Source organism: Elephantulus edwardii, unplaced genomic scaffold (genome assembly GCF_000299155.1).
Source record: "Elephantulus edwardii isolate Elephantulus edwardi_28Jun2011 unplaced genomic scaffold, EleEdw1.0 scaffold00196, whole genome shotgun sequence".
NCBI classification, from domain to species: Eukaryota; Metazoa; Chordata; class Mammalia; order Macroscelidea; family Macroscelididae; genus Elephantulus; species Elephantulus edwardii.
In genome coordinates, this window is record NW_006399946.1 from 211,645 (window position 1) to 219,796 (window position 8,152).

The 8,152-nt window shown below is 49.7% G+C and overlaps 1 protein-coding gene and 1 pseudogene across 1 annotated transcript in view; one reads left to right on the top strand and one right to left on the bottom strand.

The window, feature by feature from the left end:
• Positions 1–8,152, top strand: part of LOC102867636 (ras-related protein Rab-31-like) — a 316,824-nt gene that overhangs the window by 206,744 nt on the left and 101,928 nt on the right. The gene's annotated exons all lie outside the window — the stretch shown is intronic.
• LOC102864802 lies at positions 6,786–8,150 on the bottom strand (annotated as a pseudogene).

The following is an 8,152-nucleotide window of genomic DNA, read 5'->3' on the forward strand; positions in this document are numbered from 1 at the left end:
CCTGTCATTTGCTCCCCTCTGGACTGCAAAGTGTTTTCCCAGGTGGGTCCAGTGGGGATGGCTGGTTGAACCCAGAGGCTCCATCCTCCTTTGCTTCTTTAGCTGGCAATTGTATTTCCTTTTTGTCACTGGCACTGGGTTCGGGGTCAGGTCTGAAGTAAAACTCAGTGATAAGGTTAACTGTAGGAAAGGGAGCAAACCTAGAGAGAACAAACTTGTGAGTTACAAATAGAGGGGTTTGGGGGGTTTTGCTTTCAGGTTTACTGGGGGAGAGGGTGGCAGAAAGTAGCCTAGATAAAATTTTCTGGATACCCTAGGCATTTTTTTTTCCTACCCAGGGGTCAATGGCACAATTTGGGGACTGAGGAGCTCGCCCTGAGGGCCATGATGGCTCGCCCCGAGCCGAGGGCCGAAGACAGCCCACCCCGGGCAGAGGGCCATGACGGCTCACCCTGAGCCGAGGGCCGAAGACAACCTGTCCCAAGCAGGGCAACACCCCCAATGGGCTGGCTGGTACACTCCCCCTCTAATTGCCCCACCCCAATCTGGTCCCCTCATCTGACTGAGGACTGTGTGGCCAGGGACAACGTCTCCAATTCCAGCACCACCACTTCCCCCCCCCATAAGTGGTCATACTATAATTTGAAGTAGGTATCACTGCCCTCCCCCTTTGTAAATGGCAAAGAGAACCTGAGAATTGTGAACAGGCTCCCCCCAGGTCTAAACAGCTTTTGGCAGAAGCATTCAACAGATCAAAATATGTGGTGCATTTAGGATGTCAGTCCTCTTGGACATGCTGCCACTGTTAAGTGTCATCACGTAGACAACTCACAGTGACTTTCAACAATCCATTGTATAGGTGATCATCTCTGGTTTTTCAAGGAAACCCAAACCTGTAGGCGGCAGGGCGCATGTCCCCCCCACAGGTGGGGGGGTGCGCGCCCTATCTTCCATGCAGGCAGCCAGCGGGCGTGCACCACCCCCAGCACAGGCGACTGGTGGGCATTCGCCATCTCCCGTGTGTCATCTCCCACGTGGGTGGCCGGCAGGCACATGTCATCTGGTGCACAGGCAGCCGGCAGGTGCCATCCACCAGCGCAGGCGGCCAGTGGGCACCCGTCATCTTGCGCGCAGGCAGCCGGTAGGGGTGGGTGTGCGCCATCCCCCAGCGCAGGCGGCCGGCGGGTGCACATCATCTCGTGTGTGGGCAACCCATGGGTGCGCATCATCTCTCAGCGGGCACGTGTCATCTCGTGCACAGGCAGCTGGCAGTTGTGCACCATCCCCCAGCGTGGGCAGCCAACAGGCTTGGGCGCACGCCATCTCCCTGTGCAGGTGGCCGCCGGGCAAGTGCCATCTTCCACATGGGTGGCTGGTAGGCGCGAGCCATCTCCCGAGTGTCATCTCCCACACAGGCGGCTGGCAGGCGCAAGTCATCTCGTGTGCGGACAGCAAGTGGGCGTGCTCCATCCCCCCACCCGGGTGGCTGCCGGCGAGTGCCATCTTCCACGTGGGTGGCCGGTGGGTGCATGCCATCTCCCGCGGTTGCACTTAATCTCGCGTGCGGGAGGCCAGTGACCGTCCACTTCCCCTGCCTCCACCATCTTGGCTCCAAGAATTCTCCCCAAAACCAGTCCACTTTGCTGCAGTGTGGTGGATCTGCTGCCCCAGTCCTGGGGAGGCCCGGTGCCCACTCTCCATCCTGGGGAGGGATTCCATAGGTTCCGGCTGTGGGAGCTTCATAGAGCTGTGGCTGCAGTACGGGCACAGTGCAGGCTCTGCGGGAGGGGGTTGGGAGCTGCGGCACTCACCCATTCTTCCTTGAGAATCCTTGAATTCCTGTTGTTGAGCCTCAATCCTCACTGAAGGCCAGTCATTAACTGTTTAACTGTTCAATTATCAATAAACAGAAGTCTGTAGAAGGCCATAGTGGCCCTGTTCCAAGTGGTCCACTGCTCCTGCAGCTCACCACATTGTCTCTGCCTCCACCGCCATCTTGCTGTCTCCCTCCCAAATTCACTTTTTAAGAAGATCAAAAGAGAAAGTGTCAAGATTATTTGGAGAGGAAAGAGACCTTGACCCTTTCTATGAAGATGGTACCAAATGTGAAGAAGGAAGCCCCTGCTCCTCCCAAAACTGAAGCCAAAGCAAGGCATTAAAGGCCAAGAAGGTAGTCTTGAAGGGCATCCACAGTGGAAAAATAAAGAAGAAGAAGAAGATTCACACGTCACAGACTTTCCAGTGACCTAAGATGCTGAGACTCTGAAGCCAGCCCAAATATGCCCCCAGGAGAAACATGTTTGACTACATGCCATCATCAAGTTTCCCCTGGCCACTGGGTCAGCCATGAAGAATATAGAAGATTACAACACACTTGTGTTCGTTGTGGATGTCAAGGCCAACGAGTACCAAATCAAACACTGTAAAGAAGCTCTTTGATATTGGTGTAGCCAAGGTCAACACCTTGATTAGGCCTGATGGAGAGAAGAAAGCCCATATTCAACTTGCTCCTGACTATGATGCTTTGGATGTTGCCAAGAAAATTGTGATCATCTACGCTTAGTCCAGCTGGCTAATTCTAAATACAAATATTTCTCGCTGTGTTAAAGAAAGAAAGAGACACCAAATAAGCAAAGCACTTCTGAAAAATAAAAGTGAAGTGAGAGGCATAGCACTCCCTGACATCAAAACGTACTACACAGACAGCAGTAGTAACCAAGCACATGATACTGGTACAGTGAAAGACACATAGACCAGTGGAACAGAATCAAGAACCCAGAAATGAACTTCTTATCTATGGTCAGTTGATATTCCACAAAGAAATAAACCTTATCAAATGGGGAAATGACAATCTCCTCAACAAATGGTGCTGACAAAACTGGACTGTTATGTGTAAAATGTTGAAACAGGATCCACATCTCACACCATACACAAAAATCAACTTCAGGTGGATCAGAGATTTAGGATTAAAGCCCAAAACCATAAAGTTCATAAGAGACAAACTGTGTCTCAGCTTAGAAGGCCTCGTATATAGTATAAAGAGGCTGACAAATACAGCCAAAAATGCACAATCTGGAGAGGATAAAATTGATGGATGAGAATTTCCAAAGATTAAATCTCTATGCTCATCAAAACCTTTTTTCAACAGGGTGGATAGAAAACCTACTGACTGGGAACTAGTATTTGGTGTATCATCTCTCATAACAAATGTTTACAGAATAGTACTGGGCCTCCAGAAGAAAAAATGATAGCCTGTATTTAAAAATGGGCAAAAATACACGGAAGGGCTCTTAACAGAGGAAGGCATTCAAATGGCCAACAAACACATGAAGATATGCTCAATATTGCTTGCAATAAGAGAGATGCAAATGAAAACCACAATGAGATACCATCTCACCCCAGTAGTAGTGGCAAAGTTTAGCAGGGAAGTGAGCAATATATGTTGGCGAGAATGTGAAGAGGTGGAAACTCTCATACACTGTTGGTGGGATTGTAAAATGATACAACCACTCTAGAAGGCAGTGTCATGTTACCTCAAAAACCTCAACATAGAAACTCCATATGACCCAGTAATTCCACTATTAGAAACATACTCCAAGAAAACTAGAACTGAGAAGCAGAGATTTGTACACCAGTATTCACCATCACAAGAACATGGAAACAGCCCAGATGTCCAGCCACAACTGATTGGATTGAGAAATTGTGGTATATTCACAAAATGGAATAATATGCAGCACTCAGGAGCAACAATTTTGAAAAATAGTACATAAGTTAGGAGAAACTGGAGAGCATTATGCTGAGTGAACTAACTCTTTCTCATAAGGACAAATACTGTATAAGACCCTTATTGTAAAAACAGAAGGATAACTAGTCAAACTTGTATGGGGACCAAAGGGGGGAAGGGTTGGGAGCAGGGGGGTGAAGATGGGTACGGGTAAAAAACCCACAGGGTTGCACAATTTGATGGGTGGTGGTATGGGATAAGGAAATGGAAAAGATCTGGTGGCGACCTCAAAAAACAGGTAAGGTCCAATGGTGGTTAATTTTATAAAACATAAGACATAAACACAATGGTGATTGAACAATAGGGTGAAACACTGTGTATATGAACTTTGTAAACAAATCAAAATAAAATAAACAAAAAAACCCCCAACAACTTGAAAGTCCTTGCTTCCAGGAAGCACACTCGTAAGACCTATTTTTTTTCTCTCTCTCTCGGGAATCTATGACCAAGTTAATGCTTTTCTCTTGCATCCCATACCAAAGGCATCAATTATCAATTCTTCATCCATCGTCTTTAGTCACTGTCTAACATTTAGACTTACACTTTAAAAAGACCATGGTTTGGGCCATAGTCTTTAAACAGACCTTGTTTTTCAGTACTCTGGAAGGGTCCTCTACAACATATTTACCCAATGTACATTGTCTTGTGGCACCAAGGGTCTGGATTATGGATCCAAGGAAGATGGAATTTTTTACAACCAGTTTTTCCTTCATATCTCAATGATGTTGTCCATTGGCCAGGTGGTGAGGAATTTATTTTCTTGATGGTGAGATGCAATCTTTTTTTAAAAAAATAGTGACCTGCCATAATTCAGAAATAACCATTGTTAGTCTTTAGGTATATGGTGTTTTTACCTTCAAGAAAACAAAAATCCTCACCACTGGCCATAGGCAACATCATGATAGATGGTGAAAAGATGGAAGTTATCAGAGATTTCATTTTACTTTCTTCCGCAGGCAATATCCAGGAAAGCCACAGTTAAGAAATCAAAAGACATACTACATTAAGAAAATCTGCTGTAAAAGGCTTCTTTAAAGTTTTAAAGAGTAAGGTTAGTAGCTTAAAAAATAAGGTGTACCTGACCAAAGCCAGGATATTTTCCATTGCTTCATATTCATATTTCAGTCTCTCCACCATCCATCATAATGTTGCCTATTGGTCCAGTGGTAAGAATATTTGTTTTCTTGGCATTGAGGTGCAGTATATACTAAAAGCTGCATTCTTTGATCTTGTATAGTAAATGCTTCAAGTCCTCCTCACTTTTTATGCAGGTTGTGTCATATGCATAACACAGATTATTGTACATCTGCCCCACATTTTACAAAACAGAAAAACCTGTCTTCTTCCATTTCATTATCTTCATGTTGTATTCCTAAGGTAAACACAACTTGAACCAAGGTTTTATGGTTGTCTTTTTAATATTAAAAAAGAGAGAGAAATTCTGAGTTAAAGCTAAAATAGGTTTCTTTAATATAGAAATTTCCAGAACCTTTTAATTTTCTGTAAAGCTACAGAAGAGTGTATTGTATGCAGTGTTTCTAAAATCATTTGGCCAGGAAACCTCTTCCATAAAGCTCATCTACTTCCCAGGGTTATACTGGGGACACATCACACTGTGGATTTTGTTGCACATCCCATGTAATATTCTTTGAAAGCTTAAATTCGGTTACTTTCCAATATGAGATTAAGCCAAACTCTGTGTTTCTCTTTCCTGATTGCTAGACATGTTTGTAGATTAGATTGTCTTTGTTTCTACCTTGCCAGCATAGATCATAATTCTAGAATAAATTCTGATTATTCTGTGACCATATCTGGTTATTGCCTTCTTGTTGTAGCCTCTCAAGTAGGAACGGACCAATAGCTGACCCTCCAATGGGTTTTCAGAGGCAGGAAATGTACCTGGGAGGAGTTGCCCATCTTTCTCCTGCAGAGAACCTGGTGGATTTGAACCGTTTACCTTTGCATTAGCTAGTGTTAAGAAACTGCACTGCAATCCCAAAGGCATGTGATTTAAATCTACATTTGTGTTGGTAGTATAATTCCTTTCCATTAAGCCAACTGAGCCTCACAATCACTCCCTTAAGAAATAGAATTATTGAATCAAAACATATGAATATTTTTCAGGATTTTTGAGGTACAGTGTCCAGTTGCTTCCCATAATGGTTATAACCACTTTTCTTTTTGACCTTTGCTAGAGGTGGTGATGAGGTTGCTATTCAGCCAAGACAGACCATTGATTTTTTTTTTTTAATTTCCTTTCCTTGAGTTGTTCCTGTTTCCATAGCTGACCCCTCCAGTGGGTTTTCAGAGACAGTTGATTTCAGGGGAAGAGATAGCCCATCTTTCTCCCACGAGTAGTTGGTGCATGTACCTTCAGATTGCCAGTGCAACTCCTTACCACTAAGCCACCAGACCTCCCTTAAGTAATTTTTTTTTTCTGCAGCAAAACTTTCAGAGGCTGTACGGGCCACTGGCCCCCCATACGCTAGGCCAGCCAGGCCTCCTCTAAGGCATTCAATAATATTAGTAATTAAATAGCAGTGCTCGCCCCCCCACCCGGAATGTACAACAGTGGTCCCATTGTGCCACGTGGTCCCAAGAGGTCTGGTCCCATGAGGTCTGACACCCTGATGCAGAGGGGTTAAGGCCACAAAGGAAAAGGAAAGGAACTGGGCTGGGGTCAGCTGGACTGGTCCATCACATCCATGAATCAGGCTCAGCCCTTGGGCTGATGGAGCGCAGGGCACGCAGGGCCCCAGGTTCTGCGGGTTCAGACAGGCGGCGGGGCCCCGTGGTGTGGGGATGCGAGAGGACTTCCTGTCTGGCTGTGTGTCCATCCGGCCCCGGACCCAGGTCCTCAAGGGCTCTGGGCCAGCCACGGAGGTCCTGGGTACATCAGGTGGCCCCCCAATACCAGGGCAGGGGCTGCCTTCGTCGGAAGAGCTGCATAGGGCTGGGCCTCGGGTTCTGGGCAGCCCATTGGCTATCCGGGCAGGGTCCCCTAGGGGGCCACACTTGCCACCCAGGACGCAGCAGCAGCCTCATCAAGGGCCCGGGCGTTGTCCAGGAACTCTTCTTCCAGGCGCTGGAACAGCTGCTGCTCTTGCTGTGGGTCCAGCTGGAGAGGTGTGCGGAAGACGCTGGCCGGTGTGCTGCCCGACTCCGGAACTGGGCTGGAAACTCGAGAAGACCGAAGGACCGCCGGGCTTCGGGCTCGGGGCGTCCGGGGGCTGCTCCTGCCCGAGTCCCTGCTGCTCCGTGGCACCCACCAGTGCTGCCCATCTCGGTTCCTGCGTACTAGCAGCACAGCCTGCTCCTCCCGGCTCTGGCTCTGCGCCCGGCGGGCAGGGCTGGGGGTCACTGGCTGGGTCCCTCTGCCCCCTGCCCCCTGGGGCTCCCCGGGGCCGACCCCGATCCGGCTGCTCTCGGGACTGGCTGCATGGGGCCGGGGGCCGCCTCGGGGAGGCTGGGGGGCCCGTTGTCATCCGCCAACTGGGTCGATCCCTGCAGGGCCCAGTGCCTGTGTCGTCACTGCAAGTACTGAGGGGGCCACTCTGGGCTGAGGAAGCCAAGGAGTCACTGTCCCCCGAATAGCGGCGGGAGCGGGGTTGGGGGGGCAGCTGATCTGGGACCTGAGCAGGGTCTCTTGCCCCTCCTTGGGGCTGCGTAGGATAACAGGGGTTATGGATTTGGAGCTGCGGCGCTCACCCCCAGGGACCGGGCTACCAGCTCGGAGGCTGGGGGCGGGCGGCACCTTCTGGGGAGAGAAGGTTCCGACCCTGGACTGGAGAGGGCGGTGGACAGTGGAAGAGCAGCGACACGGGTCATCCTTGTCCAGGTAATGCTCCAGAGTGTCCCAGCCGCCACCCACGCGCACCATCACGTGACTCCTCAGCACCCGCACGAAGATGAGCAGGCTGGAATCTCCCACGCAATACTTCCCCTCTGAGACCTTGATCATGGGAACCTGGTCTGGGCAGGTTCATTGTCCCAAGATCTCCCTCACCAGTTCGTCCAGGTTGCGAAGGTCACTGGGCGTCATGGTCATGCAGGGTCCTCGGTGTGGGGCCCCTGTTGCAGTAGCAGCCTCAGTGGGGTCCTCCCCAGCTGTGGAGGCATTGGGGGCTGGGGGTGTGGCACGCAGCTCCCGCTCAATCTCCTGCTCGAACTGCACGAGGCGCGGGGCAAGCAGGCCAAGGCGGGCCCCGCGCCGGGCCACCTCCAGCAGGCACAGCACCACGCTCTTCTCGTTCTTCCGCAGCACCAAGTCCTCGGTCTCAAACATGAGCACTTCGGGCACTCCCAGCTCCACGCGGCACCAGCCGATGAAGGTGGCCACGTTGTCGCGGGCCATGAAGGAGCCGGGGG